This window comes from Syngnathus scovelli, unplaced genomic scaffold, assembly GCF_024217435.2.
Source record: "Syngnathus scovelli strain Florida unplaced genomic scaffold, RoL_Ssco_1.2 HiC_scaffold_27, whole genome shotgun sequence".
In the NCBI taxonomy this organism is placed as follows: Eukaryota; Metazoa; Chordata; class Actinopteri; order Syngnathiformes; family Syngnathidae; genus Syngnathus; species Syngnathus scovelli.
In genome coordinates this window covers 1,801,262-1,826,390 of record NW_026061362.1, presented here as the reverse complement: position 1 = coordinate 1,826,390, position 25,129 = coordinate 1,801,262, and the positions used below count along the sequence as shown (strand labels likewise).

The window sequence follows — 25,129 nt, the reverse complement described above, 5'->3', positions numbered from 1 at the left end:
TGAATACGAAGTTAAATTTTATGACTCGGTGTATAAGTCGAGGTCGATTTTTTTCGGTCGATTTTGGATCGAAAAAGGTCGACCAATACACCGGCAAATACGGTATATATACTTATTATAAATGTAGTATTTATTTATATTGATTTATTGTTTATTTATATATATAAAGGCAGGTCCGCAAAAATATTTCTGACGCGTAGCCGGTCCGTGGCGCAAGAAAGGTTGGGGACCACTAGTCTAAAAGAATCTGGCCGTAACTGGAATAGGGTTCTACGCGAATGCCCAACGGAAAAGTGAAGTGCACAAAACCTGCATTTGGCTGTATCAAAATAAATGTCATGAAAAAGGTAAAAACACTACATGGAAGCGCAATGTGTTGTGCTGGGTTCTTTTACAAGTAAAGACTGCTGCTTTGAGTTCACAGGGAGCCATGCTCTTTATTCACTGTACATAGAGGTTTTGAACTCTTGTTGTAGTTTCAGTGTCGGAGTTCAAACTAGGCTTGCAGTTTCCGAATGCCATTCGTGATGGGTGTTGTAAAAAGGTCTTGGCTTAAACGATTGAAGTGCACATAAGAAGAAAAAAAAAAAAAAAAAAGAGCTTGAAGTGCACATAAGAAAAAGAAAAAGCTTACAGCACCTGGTATTCCCAGGCAGTCTCCCATCCAAGTACTAACCAGGCCCGACCCTGCTTAGCTTCCGAGATAAGACGAGATCAGGCGTTCTCAGGGTAGTATGGCCGTAAGCCGTGAGGTGACCCAACATTTTGCATTTTATAGACACAATCGCCCCTGAAACTAGCGAGCAAGCCAATGAAGCCTTCAAAACTGCTTCGGCACATGGAGACCAAGCATCCTGCATTAAAAGACAAACCTTAACCACTTCGGGTTTCATTGTCTCCGATTACGCCTGGATGGGACCGGCTCGTTTCTGAGAAACAAGCTCGGTGCTCCCAATAATTCAACGTAATGGTGACTTTTATTTTTATGTGGTTTATATTTGTTTTTATGCCAGTCGTATCATTTTATTTAATCCTATTTATATATATTTATTATAAATGTAGTATTTATTTGTATAGATTTATTGTTTATTTATATATATAAAGGCAGGTCCGCAAAAATATTTCTGACGCGTAGCCGGTCCGTGGCGCAAGAAAGTTTGGGGACCACTAGTCTAAAAGAATCTGGCCGTAACTGGAATAGGGTTCTACGCGAATGCCCAACGGAAAAGTGAAGTGCACAAAACCTGCATTTGGCTGTATCAAAATAAATGTCATGAAAAAGGTAAAAACACTACATGGAAGCGCAATGTGTTGTGCTGGGTTCTTTTACAAGTAAAGACTGCTGCTTTGAGTTCACAGGGAGCCATGCTCTTTATTCACTGTACATAGTCTGTCCTCTAGCGGTAAAAACGTGAACTGCAATGCTATGGCTGTCGCCACACAATGTAGGTTTTAAACTCGTGTTGTAGTTTCAGTGTCGGAGTTCAAACTAGGCTTGCAGTTTCCGAATGCCATTCGTGATGGGTGCTGTAAAAAGTTCTTGGCTTAAACGATTGAAGTGCACATAAGAAAAAAAAAAAAAAAAAAAAGCTTACGGTAAATGGTATTCCCAGGCGGTCTCCCATCCAAGTACTAACCAGGCCCGACCCTGCTTAGCCTCCGAGGTCGGACGAGAGCGGGCGCTCTCAGGGTAGTATTGCCGTAAGCCGTGAGACCGCTCAGAATTTTTCATTTTATAGACACAATCGCCCCTGAAACCATGCCAAGCAGCGGCGGGACTTGATGGCTGTGGTAAAAGTTTCCTTTCACAATTGACGTGGGGAAAAAAAAAAAAAAAAAAAAAGGCTTTCAGCACCTGGTATTCCCGGACGGTCACCCTTCCCTTTTGTTTTTTTTTTTTTGTTTTTTTTACAACCAGGGCCGAAACAGGCTTTCTTCCAAGGCTTTTGGTGTTTTCTGGAAACATGGCTATCATGAAAAGTTATTGACAGCTTTTTATGCGGTAGCACGAATTTGCCGTTGCGACCTGCATTTTGCTGAATCAAAATAAATGCCTTGAAAAGTTTAAAAACACTTCATGGAAGTCACTTCACTGGTTTCTTTTATATCAAACAAATTGTTTTAGGTTATTCACCTGACATGTTTCGGCGGTTTCTTCCGCCTTCATCAGAGTGTCACAGATGTGATGGTGACGCGTCTTTATCAGCTGATGGATCAACATGTCAGGTGAATAACCTAAAACAATTTGTTTGATATAAAAGAAACCAGTGAAGTGATTAAATAAGGAAAAACAAAATGAACTTAGTACAATTACTTCATGGAAGTGTTGTGTTGGGTTCTTTTACAAGTCAAGCCTGCTGCTTTGAGTTCACAGGGAGCCATGCTCACTGTACATAGTCTGCTCTCTAGCGGTAAAAAATTTAACTACAATGCTGTGGATGTCACCACATAATATAGCTTTCAAACTCGTGTTATAGTTTCAATGTCGGAGTTTAAATTAGGCTTGCTGTTTCCGGATGCCATTCGTGATGGGTGTTGTAAAAAATTGCTTCTTAAACGATTGAAGTGCACATAAGAAAAAGAAAAAGCTTACAGCACCTGGTATTCCCAGGCGGTCTCCCATCCAAGTACTAACCAGGCCCGACCCTGCTTAGCTTCCGAGATCGGACGAGATCGGGCGTTCTCAGGGTAGTATGGCCGTAAGCCGTGAGGTGACCCAACATTTTGCATTTTATAGACACAATCGCCCCTGAAACTAGCGAGCGAGCCAATGAAGCCTTCAAAACTGCTTCGGCACATGGAGACCAAGCATCCTGCATTAAAAGACAAACCTTAACCACTTCGGGTTTCATTGTCTCCGATTACGCCTGGATGGGACCGGCTCGTTTCTGAGAAACAAGCTCGGTGCTCCCAATAATTCAACGTAATGGTGACTTTTATTTTTATGTGGTTTATATTTGTTTTTATGCCAGTCGTATCATTTTATTTAATCGTATTTACCGTATTTGCCGGTGTACAGGTCGACTCGGTGTATAAGTCGACCCCCTAAAATTCGACGGAAATTTACGATTTTATGATATATCCTTTGTTTAAGTCGAGCTCAATTGTTGCATTATATTAAACTTCAAAATTCAATATGCGAAATTTATTGACGAAATGTGTTCAAATTCTGGGAGGCCGTGCGCATGCTGCTGTTTATAAGCACCGCGGAGGAGATCGCGGCCGGCGAGCTCGCGCACGCCGCCCGGCACCAACGGGAGGCCGGAAATAGCTCCAAGCCGAGCGGATCGGCACTTTATAAGCACCGCGGAGGAGATCGCGGCGCCTTATTGGACTTCCAGCCGCCGGCGAGCTCGCGCACCCGCCCGGCACATCCGGGAGGCCGTGCGCACGAGCCAAGTGGCCGAAAATAGCCCCCGCCGAGCGGATCGGCTGTTTATAAGCACCGCGGAGGTGGTCGCGGCGCCTCATTCGACTTCCAGCGGCCGGCGAGCTCGCGCACCCGCCCGGCACATCCGGGAGGCCGTGCGCACGAGCCAAGTGGCCGAAAATAGCCCCCGCCGAGCGGATCGGCTGTTTATAAGCACCGCGGAGGTGGTCGGGCGCCTCATTCGACTTCCAGCGGCCGGCGAGCTCGCGCACCCGCCCGGCACATCCGGGAGGCCGTGCGCACGAGCCAAGTGGCCGAAAATAGCCCCCGCCGAGCGGATCGGCTGTTTATAAGCACCGCGGAGGTGGTCGCGGCGCCTCATTCGACTTCCAGCGGCCGGCGAGCTCGCGCACCCGCCCGGCACATCCGGGAGGCCGTGCGCACGAGCCAAGTGGCCGAAAATAGCCCCCGCCGAGCGGATCGGCTGTTTATAAGCACCGCGGAGGTGGTCGCGGCGCCTCATTCGACTTCCAGCGGCCGGCGAGCTCGCGCACCCGCCCGGCACATCCGGGAGGCCGTGCGCACGAGCCAAGTGGCCGAAAATAGCCCCCGCCGAGCGGATCGGCTTTTTATAAGCACCGCGGAGGTGGTCGCGGCGCCTCATTCGACTTCCAGCGGCCGGCGAGCCCGCGCACCCGCCCGGCACATCCGGGAGGCCGTGCGCACGAGCCAAGTGGCCGAAAATAGCCCCCGCCGAGCGGATCGGCTGTTTATAAGCACCGCGGAGGTGGTCGCGGCGCCTCATTCGACTTACAGCGGTCGGCGAGCTCGCGCACCCGCCCGGCACATCCGGGAGGCCGTGCGCACGAGCCAAGTGGCCGAAAATAGCCCCCGCCGAGCGGATCGGCTGTTTATAAGCACCGCGGAGGTGGTCGCGGCGCCTCATTCGACTTCCAGCGGCCGGCGAGCTCGCGCACCCGCCCGGCACATCCGGGAGGCCGTGCGCACGAGCCAAGTGGCCGAAAATAGCCCCCGCCGAGCGGATCGGCTGTTTATAAGCACCGCGGAGGTGGTCGCGGCGCCTCATTCGACTTCCAGCGGCCGGCGAGCTCGCGCACCCGCCCGGCACATCCGGGAGGCCGTGCGCACGAGCCAAGTGGCCGAAAATAGCCCCCGCCGAGCGGATCGGCTGTTTATAAGCACCGCGGAGGTGGTCGCGGCGCCTCATTCGACTTCCGGCGGGCGGCGAGCTCGCGCACCCGCCCGGCACATCCGGGAGGCCGTGCGCACGAGCCAAGTGGCCGAAAATAGCCCCCGCCGAGCGGATCGGCTGTTTATAAGCACCGCGGAGGTGGTCGCGGCGCCTCATTCGACTTCCAGCGGCCGGCGAGCTCGCGCACCCGCCCGGCACATCCGGGAGGCCGTGCGCACGAGCCAAGTGGCCGAAAATAGCCCCCGCCGAGCGGATCGGCTGTTTATAAGCACCGCGGAGGTGGTCGCGGCGCCTCATTCGACTTACAGCGGTCGGCGAGCTCGCGCACCCGCCCGGCACATCCGGGAGGCCGTGCGCACGAGCCAAGTGGCCGAAAATAGCCCCCGCCGAGCGGATCGGCTGTTTATAAGCACCGCGGAGGTGGTCGGGCGCCTCATTCGACTTCCAGCGGCCGGCGAGCTCGCGCACCCGCCCGGCACATCCGGGAGGCCGTGCGCACGAGCCAAGTGGCCGAAAATAGCCCCCGCCGAGCGGATCGGCTGTTTATAAGCACCGCGGAGGTGGTCGCGGCGCCTCATTCGACTTCCAGCGGCCGGCGAGCTCGCGCACCCGCCCGGCACATCCGGGAGGCCGTGCGCACGAGCCAAGTGGCCGAAAATAGCCCCCGCCGAGCGGATCGGCTGTTTATAAGCACCGCGGAGGTGGTCGCGGCGCCTCATTCGACTTCCAGCGGCCGGCGAGCTCGCGCACCCGCCCGGCACATCCGGGAGGCCGTGCGCACGAGCCAAGTGGCCGAAAATAGCCCCCGCCGAGCGGATCGGCTGTTTATAAGCACCGCGGAGGTGGTCGCGGCGCCTCATTCGACTTCCAGCGGCCGGCGAGATCGCGCACCCGCCCGGCACATCCGGGAGGCCGTGCGCACGAGCCAAGTGGCCGAAAATAGCCCCCGCCGAGCGGATCGGCGGTTTATAAACACCGCGGAGGTGGTCGCGGCGCCTCATTCGACTTCCAGCGGGCCGCGCACTCGCGCACGCCGCCCGGTTCAAATTTTCTAAGTGCAACGCACAATGAGATGCATGAGAAACGGCCTTGGTTACCATCACATTTGAAGCGATGAATACGAAGTTAAATTTTATGACTCGGTGTATAAGTCGAGGTCGATTTTTTTCGGTCGATTTTGGATCGAAAAAGGTCGACCAATACACCGGCAAATACGGTATATATACTTATTATAAATGTAGTATTTATTTATATTGATTTATTGTTTATTTATATATATAAAGGCAGGTCCGCAAAAATATTTCTGACGCGTAGCCGGTCCGTGGCGCAAGAAAGGTTGGGGACCACTAGTCTAAAAGAATCTGGCCGTAACTGGAATAGGGTTCTACGCGAATGCCCAACGGAAAAGTGAAGTGCACAAAACCTGCATTTGGCTGTATCAAAATAAATGTCATGAAAAAGGTAAAAACACTACATGGAAGCGCAATGTGTTGTGCTGGGTTCTTTTACAAGTAAAGACTGCTGCTTTGAGTTCACAGGGAGCCATGCTCTTTATTCACTGTACATAGAGGTTTTGAACTCGTGTTGTAGTTTCAGTGTCGGAGTTCAAACTAGGCTTGCAGTTTCCGAATGCCATTCGTGATGGGTGTTGTAAAAAGGTCTTGGCTTAAACGATTGAAGTGCACATAAGAAGAAAAAAAAAAAAAAAAAAAGAGCTTGAAGTGCACATAAGAAAAAGAAAAAGCTTACAGCACCTGGTATTCCCAGGCAGTCTCCCATCCAAGTACTAACCAGGCCCGACCCTGCTTAGCTTCCGAGATAAGACGAGATCAGGCGTTCTCAGGGTAGTATGGCCGTAAGCCGTGAGGTGACCCAACATTTTGCATTTTATAGACACAATCGCCCCTGAAACTAGCGAGCAAGCCAATGAAGCCTTCAAAACTGCTTCGGCACATGGAGACCAAGCATCCTGCATTAAAAGACAAACCTTAACCACTTCGGGTTTCATTGTCTCCGATTACGCCTGGATGGGACCGGCTCGTTTCTGAGAAACAAGCTCGGTGCTCCCAATAATTCAACGTAATGGTGACTTTTATTTTTATGTGGTTTATATTTGTTTTTATGCCAGTCGTATCATTTTATTTAATCCTATTTATATATATATATATATTTAAAATGGACTTAGTTTTCCCTCGCCCGGACGCGGGTCACCGGGGCCTCCCTCTGGAGCCAGGCCTGGAGGCGGGGCTCGAAGGCGAGCGTCTGGTGGCCGGGCCTTCGCCCATGGGGCCCGGCCGGGCATAGCCCGAAATGGAAACGTGGGTCCCCCTTCCCATGGGCTCACCACCTGTGGGAGGGGCCGAAGGGGTCGGGTGCAATGTGAGCTGGGCGGCAGCCAAAGGCGGGGACCTTGGCGGTCTGATCCCCGGCTGCAGAAGCTGGCTCTTGGGACATGGAATGTCACCTCTCTGGCTGGAAAGGAGCCCGAGCTGGTGTGCGAGGCAGAAAGATTCCGACTAGATATAGTCGGACTAGCCTCCACACACAGTTTGGGTTCCGGTACAAGCCCTCTCGAGAGGGGCTGGACTCTCTTCCACTCTGGAGTTGCCCACGGTGAGAGGCGTCGAGCAGGTGTGGGTATACTTATTGCCCCCCGGCTGGGCGCCTGCACATTGGGGTTCACCCCGGTGAACGAGAGGGTAGCCTCCCTCCGCCTTCGGGTGGGGGGACGGGTCCTGACTGTTGTTTGTGTCTATGCACCAAACAGCAGCTCAGAGTACCCACCCTTCTTGGGGTCCCTGGAGGAAGTGCTGGAGAGCGCTCCTTCTGGGGACTCTATCGTTCTACTGGGTGACTTCAATGCTCACGTGGGCAATGACAGTGAGACCTGGAAGGGCGTGATTGGGAGGAACGGCCCCCCTGATCTGAACCCGAGCGGTGTTCTATTGTTGGACTTCTGTGCTCGACACGGATTTTCAATAATGAACACCATGTTCAAACATAAGGGTGTCCATGTGTGCACTTGGCACCAGGACACCCTAGGCCGCAGTTCGATGATCGACTTTGTAGTCGTGTCATCGGATTTGCGGCCGCATGTTTTGGACACTCGGGTGAAGAGAGGGGCGGAGCTGTCAACTGATCACCACCTGGTGGTGGGTTGGCTCCGATGGTGGGGGAAGATGCCGGTCCGACCTGGCAGACCCAAACGCTCTGTGAGGGTCTGCTGGGAACGTCTGGCAGAATCTCCTGTCAGGAAGAGCTTCAACTCCCACCTCCGGCAGAGCTTTTCCCACGTCCCGGGGGAGGCGGGGGACATTGAGTCTGAGTGGACCATGTTCCGCGCCTCCATTGTTGAGGCGGCCGACCGGAGCTGTGGCCGTAAGGTCGTTGGTGCCTGTCGTGGCGGCAACCCCCGAACCCGCTGGTGGACACCGGCGGTAAGGGATGCCGTCAAGCTGAAGAAGGAGTCCTATCGGGCCGTTTTGGCCTGCGGGACTCCGGAGGCAGCTGACAGGTACCGGATGGCCAAGCGGAACGCGGCTTCGGCGGTTGCTGAGGCAAAAACCCGGGCGTGGGAGGAGTTCGGTGAGGCCATGGAGAATGACTTTCGGACGGCTTCGAGGAAATTCTGGTCCACCATCCGGCGTCTCAGGAGGGGGAAGCAGTGCAACGTCAACACTGTTTACAGTGGGGATGGCGTGCTGCTGACCTCGACTCGGGACGTCGTGAGTCGGTGGGGAGAATACTTCGAAGACCTCCTCAATTCCACCTACACGCCTTCCATTGAGGAAGCAGGGCCTAGAGACTCTGAGGCGGATTCTCCAATCTCTGGGGTCGAAGTCACTGAGGTAGTTAAAAAACTCCTCGGTGGCAAGGCCCCGGGGGTGGATGAGATCCGCCCAGAGTTCTTAAAGGCTCTGGATGTTGTGGGGCTGTCATGGCTGACACGCCTCTACAACGTTGCGTGGACATCGGGGACAGTGCCTCTGGATTGGCAGACTGGGGTGGTGGTTCCCCTCTTTAAGAAGGGGGACCGGAGGGTGTGTTCCAATTACAGGGGAATCACACTCCTCAGCCTCCCTGGTAAGGTCTATTCAGGGGTGCTGGAGAGGAGGGTCCGTCGGGAGGTCGAACCTCGGATTCAGGAGGAGCAGTGTGGCTTTCGTCCTGGCCGTGGAACAGTGGACCAGCTCTACACCCTCGGCAGGATCCTCGAGGGTGCATGGGAGTTTGCCCAACCAGTCCACATGTGTTTTGTGGACTTGGAGAAGGCGTTCGACCGTGTCCCTCGGGAGGTTCTGTGGAGGGTGCTTCGGGAGTACGGGGTGCCGAGCCAACTGATAAGGGCGGTTCGGTCCCTGTATCACCGATGCCAGAGTCTGGTCCGCATTTCCGGCAGTAAGTCGGATTCGTTCCCAGTGAGGGTTGGACTCCGCCAAGGCTGCCCTTTGTCACCGATTCTGTTCATAATTTTTATGGACAGAATTTCTAGGCGCAGCCGAGGCGTTGAGGGGGTCCGGTTTGGGGACCTCAGCATCGCGTCTCTGCTTTTTGCAGATGACGTGGTGCTGTTGGCTTCTTCAGGCCGTGATCTCCAGCTCTCGCTGGAACGGTTCGCAGCCGAGTGCGAAGCGGTCGGGATGAGGGTCAGCACCTCCAAATCCGAGTCCATGGTCCTCGATCGGAAAAGGGTGGAATGCCCTCTCCGGATCGGGGATGAGATCCTGCCCCAAGTGGAGGAGTTCAAGTATCTTGGAGTCTTGTTCACGAGTGAGGGGAGGATGGAGCGTGAGATCGACAGGCGGATCGGTGCAGCGTCGGCAGTAATGCGGACCCTGTACCGGTCCGTTGTGGTGAAGAGAGAGCTGAGCCAAAAGGCAAAGCTCTCAATTTACCGGTCGATTTACGCTCCTACCCTCACCTATGGTCACGAGCTATGGGTCGTGACCGAAAGAACGAGATCTCGGATACAAGCGGCCGAAATGAGTTTTCTCCGCAGGATGTCCGGGCTCTCCCTTAGAGATAGGGTGAGAAGCTCGGTCATCCGGGAGAGACTCGGAGTAGAGTCGCTACTCCTCCACGTTGAGAGGAGCCAGATGAGGTGGCTCGGGCATCTTATCAGGATGCCTCCTGGACGCCTCCCTGGGGAGGTGTTCCGGGCATGTCCCACCGGTAGGAGACCCCGGGGACGACCCAGGACGCGCTGGAGAGACTATGTCTCTCAGCTGGCCTGGGAACGCCTTGGGATCCCCCGGGATGAGCTGGATGAAGTGGCTGGGGAGAGGGAAGTCTGGGAGTCCCTCCTGAAGCTGTTGCCCCCGCGACCCGACCCCGGATAAGCGGAAGAAGATGGATGGATGGATGGATATATATATTTATTATAAATGTAGTATTTATTTATATAGATTTATTGTTTATTTATATATATAAAGGCAGGTCCGCAAAAATATTTCTGACGCGTAGCCGGTCCGTGGCGCAAGAAAGTTTGGGGACCACTAGTCTAAAAGAATCTGGCCGTAACTGGAATAGGGTTCTACGCGAATGCCCAACGGAAAAGTGAAGTGCACAAAACCTGCATTTGGCTGTATCAAAATAAATGTCATGAAAAAGGTAAAAACACTACATGGAAGCGCAATGTGTTGTGCTGGGTTCTTTTACAAGTAAAGACTGCTGCTTTGAGTTCACAGGGAGCTATGCTCTTTATTCACTGTACATAGTCTGTCCTCTAGCGGTAAAAACGTGAACTGCAATGCTATGGCTGTCGCCACACAATGTAGGTTTTAAACTCGTGTTGTAGTTTCAGTGTCGGAGTTCAAACTAGGCTTGCAGTTTCCGAATGCCATTCGTGATGGGTGCTGTAAAAAGTTCTTGGCTTAAACGATTGAAGTGCACATAAGAAAAAAAAAAAAAAAAAAAAGCTTACGGTAACTGGTATTCCCAGGCGGTCTCCCATCCAAGTACTAACCAGGCCCGACCCTGCTTAGCCTCCGAGATCGGACGAGAGCGGGCGCTCTCAGGGTAGTATTGCCGTAAGCCGTGAAACCGCTCAGAATTTTTCATTTTATAGACACAATCGCCCCTGAAACCATGCCAAGCAGCGGCGGGACTTGATGGCTGTGGTAAAAGTTTCCTTTCACAATTGACGTGGGAAAAAAAAAAAAAAAAAAGGCTTTCAGCACCTGGTATTCCCGGACGGTCACCCTTCCCTTTTGTTTTTTTTTTTTTGTTTTTTTTACAACCAGGGCCGAAACAGGCTTTCTTCCAAGGCTTTTGGTGTTTTCTGGAAACATGGCTATCATGAAAAGTTATTGACAGCTTTTTATGCGGTAGCACGAATTTGCCGTTGCGACCTGCATTTTGCTGAATCAAAATAAATGCCTTGAAAAGTTTAAAAACACTTCATGGAAGTCACTTCACTGGTTTCTTTTATATCAAACAAATTGTTTTAGGTTATTCACCTGACATGTTTCGGCGGTTTCTTCCGCCTTCATCAGAGTGTCACAGATGTGATGGTGACGCGTCTTTATCAGCTGATGGATCAACATGTCAGGTGAATAACCTAAAACAATTTGTTTGATATAAAAGAAACCAGTGAAGTGATTAAATAAGGAAAAACAAAATGAACTTAGTACAATTACTTCATGGAAGTGTTGTGTTGGGTTCTTTTACAAGTCAAGCCTGCTGCTTTGAGTTCACAGGGAGCCATGCTCACTGTACATAGTCTGCTCTCTAGCGGTAAAAAATTTAACTACAATGCTGTGGATGTCACCACATAATATAGCTTTCAAACTCGTGTTATAGTTTCAATGTCGGAGTTTAAATTAGGCTTGCTGTTTCCGGATGCCATTCGTGATGGGTGTTGTAAAAAATAGCTTCTTAAACGATTGAAGTGCACATAAGAAAAAGAAAAAGCTTACAGCACCTGGTATTCCCAGGCGGTCTCCCATCCAAGTACTAACCAGGCCCGACCCTGCTTAGCTTCCGAGATCGGACGAGATCGGGCGTTCTCAGGGTAGTATGGCCGTAAGCCGTGAGGTGACCCAACATTTTGCATTTTATAGACACAATCGCCCCTGAAACTCGCGAGCGAGCCAATGAAGCCTTCAAAACTGCTTCGGCACATGGAGACCAAGCATCCTGCATTAAAAGACAAACCTTAACCACTTCGGGTTTCATTGTCTCCGATTACGCCTGGATGGGACCGGCTCGTTTCTGAGAAACAAGCTCGGTGCTCCCAATAATTCAACGTAATGGTGACTTTTATTTTTATGTGGTTTATATTTGTTTTTATGCCAGTCGTATCATTTTATTTAATCGTATTTACCGTATTTGCCGGTGTACAGGTCGACTCGGTGTATAAGTCGACCCCCTAAAATTCGACGGAAATTTACGATTTTATGATATATCCTTTGTATAAGTCGAGCTCAATTGTTGCATTATATTAAACTTCAAAATTCAATATGCGAAATTTATTGACGAAATGTGTTCAAATTCTGGGAGGCCGTGCGCATGCTGCTGTTTATAAGCACCGCGGAGGAGATCGCGGCCGGCGAGCTCGCGCACGCCGCCCGGCACCAACGGGAGGCCGGAAATAGCTCCAAGCCGAGCGGATCGGCACTTTATAAGCACCGCGGAGGAGATCGCGGCGCCTCATTGGACTTCCAGCCGCCGGCGAGCTCGCGCACCCGCCCGGCACATCCGGGAGGCCGTGCGCACGAGCCAAGTGGCCGAAAATAGCCCCCGCCGAGCGGATCGGCTGTTTATAAGCACCGCGGAGGTGGTCGCGGCGCCTCATTCGACTTCCAGCGGCCGGCGAGCTCGCGCACCCGCCCGGCACATCCGGGAGGCCGTGCGCACGAGCCAAGTGGCCGAAAATAGCCCCCGCCGAGCGGATCGGCTGTTTATAAGCACCGCGGAGGTGGTCGGGCGCCTCATTCGACTTCCAGCGGCCGGCGAGCTCGCGCACCCGCCCGGCACATCCGGGAGGCCGTGCGCACGAGCCAAGTGGCCGAAAATAGCCCCCGCCGAGCGGATCGGCTGTTTATAAGCACCCCGGAGGTGGTCGCGGCGCCTCATTCGACTTCCAGCGGCCGGCGAGCTCGCGCACCCGCCCGGCACATCCGGGAGGCCGTGCGCACGAGCCAAGTGGGCGAAAATAGCCCCCGCCGAGCGGATCGGCTGTTTATAAGCACCGCGGAGGTGGTCGCGGCGCCTCATTCGACTTCCAGCGGCCGGCGAGCTCGCGCACCCGCCCGGCACATCCGGGAGGCCGTGCGCACGAGCCAAGTGGCCGAAAATAGCCCCCGCCGAGCGGATCGGCTGTTTATAAGCACCGCGGAGGTGGTCGCGGCGCCTCATTCGACTTCCAGCGGCCGGCGAGCCCGCGCACCCGCCCGGCACATCCGGGAGGCCGTGCGCACGAGCCAAGTGGCCGAAAATAGCCCCCGCCGAGCGGATCGGCTGTTTATAAGCACCGCGGAGGTGGTCGCGGCGCCTCATTCGACTTCCAGCGGCCGGCGAGCTCGCGCACCCGCCCGGCACATCCGGGAGGCCGTGCGCACGAGCCAAGTGGCCGAAAATAGCCCCCGCCGAGCGCATCGGCTGTTTATAAGCACCGCGGAGGTGGTCGCGGCGCCTCATTCGACTTCCAGCGGCCGGCGAGCTCGCGCACCCGCCCGGCACATCCGGGAGGCCGTGCGCACGAGCCAAGTGGCCGAAAATAGCCCCCGCCGAGCGGATCGGCTGTTTATAAGCACCGCGGAGGTGGTCGCGGCGCCTCATTCGACTTCCAGCGGCCGGCGAGCTCGCGCACCCGCCCGGCACATCCGGGAGGCCGTGCGCACGAGCCAAGTGGCCGAAAATAGCCCCCGCCGAGCGGATCGGCTGTTTATAAGCACCGCGGAGGTGGTCGCGGCGCCTCATTCGACTTCCAGCGGCCGGCGAGCTCGCGCACCCGCCCGGCACATCCGGGAGGCCGTGCGCACGAGCCAAGTGGCCGAAAATAGCCCCCGCCGAGCGGATCGGCTGTTTATAAGCACCGCGGAGGTGGTCGCGGCGCCTCATTCGACTTCCAGCGGCCAGCGAGCTCGCGCACCCGCCCGGCACATCCGGGAGGCCGTGCGCACGAGCCAAGTGGCCGAAAATAGCCCCCGCCGAGCGGATCGGCTGTTTATAAGCACCGCGGAGGTGGTCGCGGCGCCTCATTCGACTTCCAGCGGCCGGCGAGCTCGCGCACCCGACCGGCACATCCGGGAGGCCGTGCGCACGAGCCAAGTGGCCGAAAATAGCCCCCGCCGAGCGGATCGGCTGTTTATAAGCACCGCGGAGGTGGTCGCGGCGCCTCATTCGACTTCCGGCGGGCGGCGAGCTCGCGCACCCGCCCGGCACATCCGGGAGGCCGTGCGCACGAGCCAAGTGGCCGAAAATAGCCCCGGCCGAGCGGATCGGCTGTTTATAAGCACCGCGGAGGTGGTCGCGGCGCCTCATTCGACTTCCAGCGGCCGGCGAGCTCGCGCACCCGCCCGGCACATCCGGGAGGCCGTGCGCACGAGCCAAGTGGCCGAAAACAGCCCCCGCCGAGCGGATCGGCTGTTTATAAGCACCGCGGAGGTGGTCGCGGCGCCTCATTCGACTTCCAGCGGCCGGCGAGCTCGCGCACCCGCCCGGCACATCCGGGAGGCCGTGCGCACGAGCCAAGTGGCCGAAAATAGCCCCCGCCGAGCGGATCGGCTGTTTATAAGCACCGCGGAGGTGGTCGCGGCGCCTCATTCGACTTCAAGCGGCCGGCGAGCTCGCGCACCCGCCCGGCACATCCGGGAGGCCGTGCGCACGAGCCAAGTGGCCGAAAATAGCCCCCGCCGAGCGGATCGGCTGTTTATAAGCACCGCGGAGGTGGTCGCGGCGCCTCATTCGACTTCCAGCGGCCGGCGAGCTCGCGCACCCGCCCGGCACATCCGGGAGGCCGTGCGCACGAGCCAAGTGGCCGAAAATAGCCCCCGCCGAGCGGATCGGCTGTTTATAAGCACCGAGGAGGTGGTCGCGGCGCCTCATTCGACTTCCAGCGGCCGGCGAGCCCGCGCACCCGCCCGGCACATCCGGGAGGCCGTGCGCACGAGCCAAGTGGCCGAAAATAGCCCCCGCCGAGCGGATCGGCTGTTTATAAGCACCGCGGAGGTGGTCGCGGCGCCTCATTCGACTTCCAGCGGCCGGCGAGCTCGCGCACCCGCCCGGCACATCCGGGAGGCCGTGCGCACAAGCCAAGTGGCCGAAAATAGCCCCCGCCGAGCGGATCGGCTGTTTATAAGCACCGCGGAGGTGGTCGCGGCGCCTCATTCGACTTCCAGCGGCCGGCGAGATCGCGCACCCGCCCGGCACATCCGGGAGGCCGTGCGCACGAGCCAAGTGGCCGAAAATAGCCCCCGCCGAGCGGATCGGCGGTTTATAAACACCGCGGAGGTGGTCGCGGCGCCTCATTCGACTTCCAGCGGGCCGCGCACTCGCGCACGCCGCCCGGTTCAAATTTTCTAAGTGCAACGCACAATGAGATGCATGAGAAACGGCCTTGGTTACCATCACATTTGAAGCGATGAATACGAAGTTAAATTTTATGACTCGGTGTATAAGTCGAGGTCGATTTTTTTCGGTCGATTTTGGATCGAAAAAGGTCGACCAATACACCGGCAAATACGGTATATATACTTATTATAAATGTAGTATTTATTTATATTGATTTATTGTTTATTTATATATATAAAGGCAGGTCCGCAAAAATATTTCTGACGCGTAGCCGGTCCGTGGCGCAAGAAAGGTTGGGGACCACTAGTCTAAAAGAATCTGGCCGTAACTGGAATAGGGTTCTACGCGAATGCCCAACGGAAAAGTGAAGTGCACAAAACCTGCATTTGGCTGTATCAAAATAAATGTCATGAAAAAGGTAAAAACACTACATGGAAGCGCAATGTGTTGTGCTGGGTTCTTTTACAAGTAAAGACTGCTGCTTTGAGTTCACAGGGAGCCATGCTCTTTATTCACTGTACATAGAGGTTTTGAACTCTTGTTGTAGTTTCAGTGTCGGAGTTCAAACTAGGCTTGCAGTTTCCGAATGCCATTCGTGATGGGTGTTGTAAAAAGGTCTTGGCTTAAACGATTGAAGTGCACATAAGAAGAAAAAAAAAAAAAAAAAAGAGCTTGAAGTGCACATAAGAAAAAGAAAAAGCTTACAGCACCTGGTATTCCCAGGCAGTCTCCCATCCAAGTACTAACCAGGCCCGACCCTGCTTAGCTTCCGAGATAAGACGAGATCAGGCGTTCTCAGGGTAGTATGGCCGTAAGCCGTGAGGTGACCCAACATTTTGCATTTTATAGACACAATCGCCCCTGAAACTAGCGAGCAAGCCAATGAAGCCTTCAAAACTGCTTCGGCACATGGAGACCAAGCATCCTGCATTAAAAGACAAACCTTAACCACTTCGGGTTTCATTGTCTCCGATTACGCCTGGATGGGACCGGCTCGTTTCTGAGAAACAAGCTCGGTGCTCCCAATAATTCAACGTAATGGTGACTTTTATTTTTATGTGGTTTATATTTGTTTTTATGCCAGTCGTATCATTTTATTTAATCCTATTTATATATATTTATTATAAATGTAGTATTTATTTATATAGATTTATTGTTTATTTATATATATAAAGGCAGGTCCGCAAAAATATTTCTGACGCGTAGCCGGTCCGTGGCGCAAGAAAGTTTGGGGACCACTAGTCTAAAAGAATCTGGCCGTAACTGGAATAGGGTTCTACGCGAATGCCCAACGGAAAAGTGAAGTGCACAAAACCTGCATTTGGCTGTATCAAAATAAATGTCATGAAAAAGGTAAAAACACTACATGGAAGCGCAATGTGTTGTGCTGGGTTCTTTTACAAGTAAAGACTGCTGCTTTGAGTTCACAGGGAGCCATGCTCTTTATTCACTGTACATAGTCTGTCCTCTAGCGGTAAAAACGTGAACTGCAATGCTATGGCTGTCGCCACACAATGTAGGTTTTAAACTCGTGTTGTAGTTTCAGTGTCGGAGTTCAAACTAGGCTTGCAGTTTCCGAATGCCATTCGTGATGGGTGCTGTAAAAAGTTCTTGGCTTAAACGATTGAAGTGCACATAAGAAAAAAAAAAAAAAAAAAAAGCTTACGGTAAATGGTATTCCCAGGCGGTCTCCCATCCAAGTACTAACCAGGCCCGACCCTGCTTAGCCTCCGAGGTCGGACGAGAGCGGGCGCTCTCAGGGTAGCATTGCCGTAAGCCGTGAGACCGCTCAGAATTTTTCATTTTATAGACACAATCGCCCCTGAAACCATGCCAAGCAGCGGCGGGACTTGATGGCTGTGGTAAAAGTTTCCTTTCACAATTGACGTGGGGAAAAAAAAAAAAAAAAAGGCTTTCAGCACCTGGTATTCCCGGACGGTCACCCTTCCCTTTTGTTTTTTTTTTTTTTGTTTTTTTTACAACCAGGGCCGAAACAGGCTTTCTTCCAAGGCTTTTGGTGTTTTCTGGAAACATGGCTATCATGAAAAGTTATTGACAGCTTTTTATGCGGTAGCACGAATTTGCCGTTGCGACCTGCATTTTGCTGAATCAAAATAAATGCCTTGAAAAGTTTAAAAACACTTCATGGAAGTCACTTCACTGGTTTCTTTTATATCAAACAAATTGTTTTAGGTTATTCACCTGACATGTTTCGGCGGTTTCTTCCGCCTTCATCAGAGTGTCACAGATGTGATGGTGACGCGTCTTTATCAGCTGATGGATCAACATGTCAGGTGAATAACCTAAAACAATTTGTTTGATATAAAAGAAACCAGTGAAGTGATTAAATAAGGAAAAACAAAATGAACTTAGTACAATTACTTCATGGAAGTGTTGTGTTGGGTTCTTTTACAAGTCAAGCCTGCTGCTTTGAGTTCACAGGGAGCCATGCTCACTGTACATAGTCTGCTCTCTAGCGGTAAAAAATTTAACTACAATGCTGTGGATGTCACCACATAATATAGCTTTCAAACTCGTGTTATAGTTTCAATGTCGGAGTTTAAATTAGGCTTGCTGTTTCCGGATGCCATTCGTGATGGGTGTTGTAAAAAATAGCTTCTTAAACGATTGAAGTGCACATAAGAAAAAGAAAAAGCTTACAGCACCTGGTATTCCCAGGCGGTCTCCCATCCAAGTACTAACCAGGCCCGACCCTGCTTAGCTTCCGAGATCGGACGAGATCGGGCGTTCTCAGGGTAGTATGGCCGTAAGCCGTGAGGTGACCCAACATTTTGCATTTTATAGACACAATCGCCCCTGAAACGAGAGCGAGCCAATGAAGCCTTCAAAACTGCTTCGGCACATGGAGACCAAGCATCCTGCATTAAAAGACAAACCTTAACCACTTCGGGTTTCATTGTCTCCGATTACGCCTGGATGGGACCGGCTCGTTTCTGAGAAACAAGCTCGGTGCTCCCAATAATTCAACGTAATGGTGACTTTTATTTTTATGTGGTTTATATTTGTTTTTATGCCAGTCGTATCATTTTATTTAATCGTATTTACCGTATTTGCCGGTGTACAGGTCGACTCGGTGTATAAGTCGACCCCCTAAAATTCGACGGAAATTTACGATTTTATGATATATCCTTTGTATAAGTCGAGCTCAATTGTTGCATTATATTAAACTTCAAAATTCAATATGCGAAATTTATTGACGAAATGTGTTCAAATTCTGGGAGGCCGTGCGCATGCTGCTGTTTATAAGCACCGCGGAGGAGATCGCGGCCGGCGAGCTCGCGCACGCCGCCCGGCACCAACGGGAGGCCGGAAATAGCTCCAAGCCGAGCGGATCGGCACTTTATAAGCACCGCGGAGGAGATCACGGCGCCTCATTGGACTTCCAGCCGCCGGCGAGCTCGCGCACCCGCCCGGCACATCCGGGAGGCCGTGCGCACGAGCCAAGTGGCCGAAAATAGCCCCCGCCGAGCGGATCGGCTGTTTATAAGCACCGCGGAGGTGGTCGCGGCGCCTCATTCGACTTCCAGCGGCCGGCGAGCTCGCGCACCCGCCCGGCACATCCGGGAGGCCGTGCGCACGAGCCAAGTGGCCGAAAATAGCCCCCGCCGAGCGGATCGGCTGTTTATAAGCACCGCGGAGGTGGTCGGGCGCCTCATTCGACTTCCAGCGGCCGGCGAGCTCGCGCACCCGCCCGGCACATCCGGGAGGCCGTGCGCACGAGCCAAGTGGCCGAAAATAGCCCCCGCCGAGCGGATCGGCTGTTTATAAGCACCGCGGAGGTGGTCGCGGCGCCTCATTCGACTTCCAGCGGCCGGCGAGCTCGCGCACCCGCCCGGCACATCCGGGAGGCCGTGCGCACGAGCCAAGTGGCCGAAAATAGCCCCCGCCGAGCGGATCGGCTGTTTATAAGCACCGCGGAGGTGGTCGCGGCGCCTCATTCGACTTCCAGCGGCCGGCGAGCTCGCGCACCCGCCCGGCACATCCGGGAGGCCGTGCGCACGAGCCAAGTGGCCGAAAATAGCCCCCGCCGAGCGGATCGGCTGTTTATAAGCACCGCGGAGGTGGTCGCGGCGCCTCATTCGACTTCCAGCGGCCGGCGAGCCCGCGCACCCGCCCGGCACATCCGGGAGGCCGTGCGCACGAGCCAAGTGGCCGAAAATAGCCCCCGCCGAGCGGATCGGCTGTTTATAACCACCGCGGAGGTGGTCGCGGCGCCTCATTCGACTTCCAGCGGCCGGCGAGCTCGCGCACCCGCCCGGCACATCCGGGAGGCCGTGCGCACGAGCCAAGTGGCCGAAAATAGCCCCCGCCGAGCGGATCGGCTGTTTATAAGCACCGCGGAGGTGGTCGCGGCGCCTCATTCGACTTCCAGCGGCCGGCGAGCTCGCGCACCCGCCCGGCACATCCGGGAGGCCGTGCGCACGAGCCAAGTGGCCGAAAATAGCCCCCGCCGAGCGGATCGGCTGTTTATAAGCACCGCGGAGGTGGTCGCGGCGCCTCATTCGACTTCCAGCGGCCGGCGAGCTCGCGCACCCGCCCGGCACATCCGGGAGGCCGTGCGCACGAGCCAAGTGGCCGAAAATAGCCCCCGCCGAGCGGATCGGCTGTTTATAAGCACCGCGGAGGTGGTCGCGGCGCCTCATTCGACTTCCAGCGGCCGGCGAGCTCGCGCACCCGCCCGGCACATCCGGGAGGCCGTGCGCACGAGCCAAGTGGCCGAAAATAGCCCCCGCCGAGCGGATCGGCTGTTTATAAGCACCGCGGAGGTGGTCGCGGCGCCTCATTCGACTTCCAGCGGCCAGCGAGCTCGCGCACCCGCCCGGCACATCCGGGAGGCCGTGCGCACGAGCCAAGTGGCCGAAAATAGCCCCCGCCGAGCGGATCGGCTGTTTATAAGCACCGCGGAGGTGGTCGCGGCGCCTCATTCGACTTCCAGCGGCCGGCGAGCTCGCGCACCCGACCGGCACATCCGGGAGGCCGTGCGCACGAGCCAAGTGGCCGAAAATAGCCCCCGCCGAGCGGATCGGCTGTTTATAAGCACCGCGGAGGTGGTCGCAGCGCCTCATTCGACTTCCGGCGGGCGGCGAGCTCGCGCACCCGCCCGGCACATCCGGGAGGCCGTGCGCACGAGCCAAGTGGCCGAAAATAGCCCCGGCCGAGCGGATCGGCTGTTTATAAGCACCGCGGAGGTGGTCGCGGCGCCTCATTCGACTTCCAGCGGCCGGCGAGCTCGCGCACCCGCCCGGCACATCCGGGAGGCCGTGCGCACGAGCCAAGTGGCCGAAAACAGCCCCCGCCGAGCGGATCGGCTGTTTATAAGCACCGCGGAGGTGGTCGCGGCGCCTCATTCGACTTCCAGCGGCCGGCGAGCTCGCGCACCCGCCCGGCACATCCGGGAGGCCGTGCGCACGAGCCAAGTGGCCGAAAATAGCCCCCGCCGAGCGGATCGGCTGTTTATAAGCACCGCGGAGGTGGTCGCGGCGCCTCATTCGACTTCAAGCGGCCGGCGAGCTCGCGCACCCGCCCGGCACATCCGGGAGGCCGTGCGCACGAGCCAAGTGGCCGAAAATAGCCCCCGCCGAGCGGATCGGCTGTTTATAAGCACCGCGGAGGTGGTCGCGGCGCCTCATTCGACTTCCAGCGGCCGGCGAGCTCGCGCACCCGCCCGGCACATCCGGGAGGCCGTGCGCACGAGCCAAGTGGCCGAAAATAGCCCCCGCCGAGCGGATCGGCGGTTTATAAGCACCGCGGAGGTGGTCACGGCGCCTCATTCGACTTCCAGCGGCCGGCGAGATCGCGCACCCGCCCGGCACATCCTGGAGGCCGTGCGCACGAGCCAAGTGGCCGAAAATAGCCCCCGCCGAGCGGATCGGCTGTTTATAAGCACCGCGGAGGTGGTCGCGGCGCCTCATTCGACTTCCGGCGGGCGGCGAGCTCGCGCACCCGCCCGGCACATCCGGGAGGCCGTGCGCACGAGCCAAGTGGCCGAAAATAGCCCCCGCCGAGCGGATCGGCTGTTTATAAGCACCGCGGAGGTGGTCGCGGCGCCTCATTCGACTTCCAGCGGCCGGCGAGCTCGCGCACCCGCCCGGCACATCCGGGAGGCCGTGCGCACGAGCCAAGTGGCCGAAAATAGCCCCCGCCGAGCGGATCGGCTGTTTATAAGCACCGCGGAGGTGGTCGGGCGCCTCATTCGACTTCCAGCGGCCGGCGAGCTCGCGCACCCGCCCGGCACATCCGGGAGGCCGTGCGCACGAGCCAAGTGGCCGAAAATAGCCCCCGCCGAGCGGATCGGCTGTTTATAAGCACCGCGGAGGTGGTCGCGGCGCCTCATTCGACTTCCAGCGGCCGGCGAGCTCGCGCACCCGCCCGGCACATCCGGGAGGCCGTGCGCACGAGCCAAGTGGCCGAAAATAGCCCCCGCCGAGCGGATCGGCTGTTTATAAGCACCGCGGAGGTGGTCGCGGCGCCTCATTCGACTTCCAGCGGCCGGCGAGCTCGCGCACCCGCCCGGCACATCCGGGAGGCCGTGCGCACGAGCCAAGTGGCCGAAAATAGCCCCCGCCGAGCGGATCGGCTGTTTATAAGCACCGCGGAGGTGGTCGCGGCGCCTCATTCGACTTCCAGCGGCCGGCGAGCCCGCGCACCCGCCCGGCACATCCGGGAGGCCGTGCGCACGAGCCAAGTGGCCGAAAATAGCCCCCGCCGAGCGGATCGGCTGTTTATAACCACCGCGGAGGTGGTCGCGGCGCCTCATTCGACTTCCAGCGGCCGGCGAGCTCGCGCACCCGCCCGGCACATCCGGGAGGCCGTGCGCACGAGCCAAGTGGCCGAAAATAGCCCCCGCCGAGCGGATCGGCTGTTTATAAGCACCGCGGAGGTGGTCGCGGCGCCTCATTCGACTTCCAGCGGCCGGCGAGCTCGCGCACCCGCCCGGCACATCCGGGAGGCCGTGCGCACGAGCCAAGTGGCCGAAAATAGCCCCCGCCGAGCGGATCGGCTGTTTATAAGCACCGCGGAGGTGGTCGCGGCGCCTCATTCGACTTCCAGCGGCCGGCGAGCTCGCGCACCCGCCCGGCACATCCGGGAGGCCGTGCGCACGAGCCAAGTGGCCGAAAATAGCCCCCGCCGAGCGGATCGGCTGTTTATAAGCACCGCGGAGGTGGTCGCGGCGCCTCATTCGACTTCCAGCGGCCGGCGAGCTCGCGCACCCGCCCGGCACATCCGGGAGGCCGTGCGCACGAGCCAAGTGGCCGAAAATAGCCCCCGCCGAGCGGATCGGCTGTTTATAAGCACCGCGGAGGTGGTCGCGGCGCCTCATTCGACTTCCAGCGGCCAGCGAGCTCGCGCACCCGCCCGGCACATCCGGGAGGCCGTGCGCACGAGCCAAGTGGCCGAAAATAGCCCCCGCCGAGCGGATCGGCTGTTTATAAGCACCGCGGAGGTGGTCGCGGCGCCTCATTCGACTTCCAGCGGCCGGCGAGCTCGCGCACCCGACCGGCACATCCGGGAGGCCGTGCGCACGAGCCAAGTGGCCGAAAATAGCCCCCGCCGAGCGGATCGGCTGTTTATAAGCACCGCGGAGGTGGTCGCGGCGCCTCATTCGACTTCCGGCGGGCGGCGAGCTCGCGCACCCGCCCGGCACATCCGGGAGGCCGTGCGCACGAGCCAAGTGGCCGAAAATAGCCCCGGCCGAGCGGATCGGCTGTTTATAAGCACCGCGGAGGTGGTCGCGGCGCCTCATTCGACTTCCAGCGGCCGGCGAGCTCGCGCACCCGCCCGGCACATCCGGGAGGCCGTGCGCACGAGCCAAGTGGCCGAAAACAGCCCCCGCCGAGCGGATCGGCTGTTTATAAGCACCGCGGAGGTGGTCGCGGCGCCTCATTCGACTTCCAGCGGCCGGCGAGCTCGCGCACCCGCCCGGCACATCCGGGAGGCCGTGCGCACGAGCCAAGTGGCCGAAAATAGCCCCCGCCGAGCGGATCGGCTGTTTATAAGCACCGCGGAGGTGGTCGCGGCGCCTCATTCGACTTCAAGCGGCCGGCGAGCTCGCGCACCCGCCCGGCACATCCGGGAGGCCGTGCGCACGAGCCAAGTGGCCGAAAATAGCCCCCGCCGAGCGGATCGGCTGTTTATAAGCACCGCGGAGGTGGTCGCGGCGCCTCATTCGACTTCCAGCGGCCGGCGAGCTCGCGCACCCGCCCGGCACATCCGGGAGGCCGTGCGCACGAGCCAAGTGGCCGAAAATAGCCCCCGCCGAGCGGATCGGCGGTTTATAAGCACCGCGGAGGTGGTCACGGCGCCTCATTCGACTTCCAGCGGCCGGCGAGATCGCGCACCCGCCCGGCACATCCTGGAGGCCGTGCGCACGAGCCAAGTGGCCGAAAATAGCCCCCGCCGAGCGGATCGGCTGTTTATAAGCACCGCGGAGGTGGTCGCGGCGCCTCATTCGACTTCCGGCGGGCGGCGAGCTCGCGCACCCGCCCGGCACATCCGGGAGGCCGTGCGCACGAGCCAAGTGGCCGAAAATAGCCCCCGCCGAGCGGATCGGCTGTTTATAAGCACCGCGGAGGTGGTCGCGGCGCCTCATTCGACTTCCAGCGGCCGGCGAGCTCGCGCACCCGCCCGGCACATCCGGGAGGCCGTGCGCACGAGCCAAGTGGCCGAAAATAGCCCCCGCCGAGCGGATCGGCTGTTTATAAGCACCGCGGAGGTGGTCGGGCGCCTCATTCGACTTCCAGCGGCCGGCGAGCTCGCGCACCCGCCCGGCACATCCGGGAGGCCGTGCGCACGAGCCAAGTGGCCGAAAATAGCCCCCGCCGAGCGGATCGGCTGTTTATAAGCACCGCGGAGGTGGTCGCGGCGCCTCATTCGACTTCCAGCGGCCGGCGAGCTCGCGCACCCGACCGGCACATCCGGGAGGCCGTGCGCACGAGCCAAGTGGCCGAAAATAGCCCCCGCCGAGCGGATCGGCTGTTTATAAGCACCGCGGAGGTGGTCGCGGCGCCTCATTCGACTTCCGGCGGGCGGCGAGCTCGCGCACCCGCCCGGCACATCCGGGAGGCCGTGCGCACGAGCCAAGTGGCCGAAAATAGCCCCGGCCGAGCGGATCGGCTGTTTATAAGCACCGCGGAGGTGGTCGCGGCGCCTCATTCGACTTCCAGCGGCCGGCGAGCTCGCGCACCCGCCCGGCACATCCGGGAGGCCGTGCGCACGAGCCAAGTGGCCGAAAACAGCCCCCGCCGAGCGGATCGGCTGTTTATAAGCACCGCGGAGGTGGTCGCGGCGCCTCATTCGACTTCCAGCGGCCGGCGAGCTCGCGCACCCGCCCGGCACATCCGGGAGGCCGTGCGCACGAGCCAAGTGGCCGAAAATAGCCCCCGCCGAGCGGATCGGCTGTTTATAAGCACCGCGGAGGTGGTCGCGGCGCCTCATTCGACTTCAAGCGGCCGGCGAGCTCGCGCACCCGCCCGGCACATCCGGGAGGCCGTGCGCACGAGCCAAGTGGCCGAAAATAGCCCCCGCCGAGCGGATCGGCTGTTTATAAGCACCGCGGAGGTGGTCGCGGCGCCTCATTCGACTTCCAGCGGCCGGCGAGCTCGCGCACCCGCCCGGCACATCCGGGAGGCCGTGCGCACGAGCCAAGTGGCCGAAAATAGCCCCCGCCGAGCGGATCGGCTGTTTATAAGCACCGCGGAGGTGGTCGCGGCGCCTCATTCGACTTCCAGCGGCCGGCGAGCTCGCGCACCCGCCCGGCACATCCGGGAGGCCGTGCGCACGAGCCAAGTGGCCGAAAATAGCCCCCGCCGAGCGGATCGGCTGTTTATAAGCACCGCGGAGGTGGTCGCGGCGCCTCATTCGACTTCCAGCGGCCGGCGAGATCGCGCACCCGCCCGGCACATCCGGGAGGCCGTGCGCACGAGCCAAGTGGCCGAAAATAGCCCCCGCCGAGCGGATCGGCGGTTTATAAACACCGCGGAGGTGGTCGCGGCGCCTCATTCGACTTCCAG

The 25,129-nt window shown here is 57.5% G+C and overlaps 6 non-coding genes and 3 pseudogenes across 6 annotated transcripts; all 9 read right to left on the bottom strand.

The window, feature by feature from the left end:
- Positions 1-627: 627 nt before the first annotated feature.
- On the bottom strand, positions 628-746 carry LOC125993289 (5S ribosomal RNA). Its single transcript, XR_007490118.1, has one exon. It is a non-coding gene; the product is annotated as a 5S ribosomal RNA (ribosomal RNA).
- Positions 747-1,588: 842 nt separating this feature from the next.
- Positions 1,589-1,707, bottom strand: LOC125993213 (5S ribosomal RNA; annotated as a pseudogene).
- Positions 1,708-2,586: 879 nt separating this feature from the next.
- On the bottom strand, positions 2,587-2,705 carry LOC125993245 (5S ribosomal RNA). Its single transcript, XR_007490076.1, has one exon. It is a non-coding gene; the product is annotated as a 5S ribosomal RNA (ribosomal RNA).
- Positions 2,706-6,325: 3,620 nt separating this feature from the next.
- Positions 6,326-6,444, bottom strand: LOC125993288 (5S ribosomal RNA). The gene has a single exon (XR_007490117.1). It is a non-coding gene; the product is annotated as a 5S ribosomal RNA (ribosomal RNA).
- A 4,055-nt stretch (positions 6,445-10,499) lies between these two features.
- Positions 10,500-10,618, bottom strand: LOC125993192 (5S ribosomal RNA; annotated as a pseudogene).
- An 875-nt stretch (positions 10,619-11,493) lies between these two features.
- On the bottom strand, positions 11,494-11,612 carry LOC125993233 (5S ribosomal RNA). Its single transcript, XR_007490074.1, has one exon. It is a non-coding gene; the product is annotated as a 5S ribosomal RNA (ribosomal RNA).
- A 4,184-nt stretch (positions 11,613-15,796) lies between these two features.
- LOC125993287 (5S ribosomal RNA) lies at positions 15,797-15,915 on the bottom strand. Its single transcript, XR_007490116.1, has one exon. It is a non-coding gene; the product is annotated as a 5S ribosomal RNA (ribosomal RNA).
- An 842-nt stretch (positions 15,916-16,757) lies between these two features.
- Positions 16,758-16,876, bottom strand: LOC125993219 (5S ribosomal RNA; annotated as a pseudogene).
- Positions 16,877-17,752: 876 nt separating this feature from the next.
- On the bottom strand, positions 17,753-17,871 carry LOC125993222 (5S ribosomal RNA). The gene has a single exon (XR_007490067.1). It is a non-coding gene; the product is annotated as a 5S ribosomal RNA (ribosomal RNA).
- Between the last annotated feature and the right edge of the window lie 7,258 nt (positions 17,872-25,129).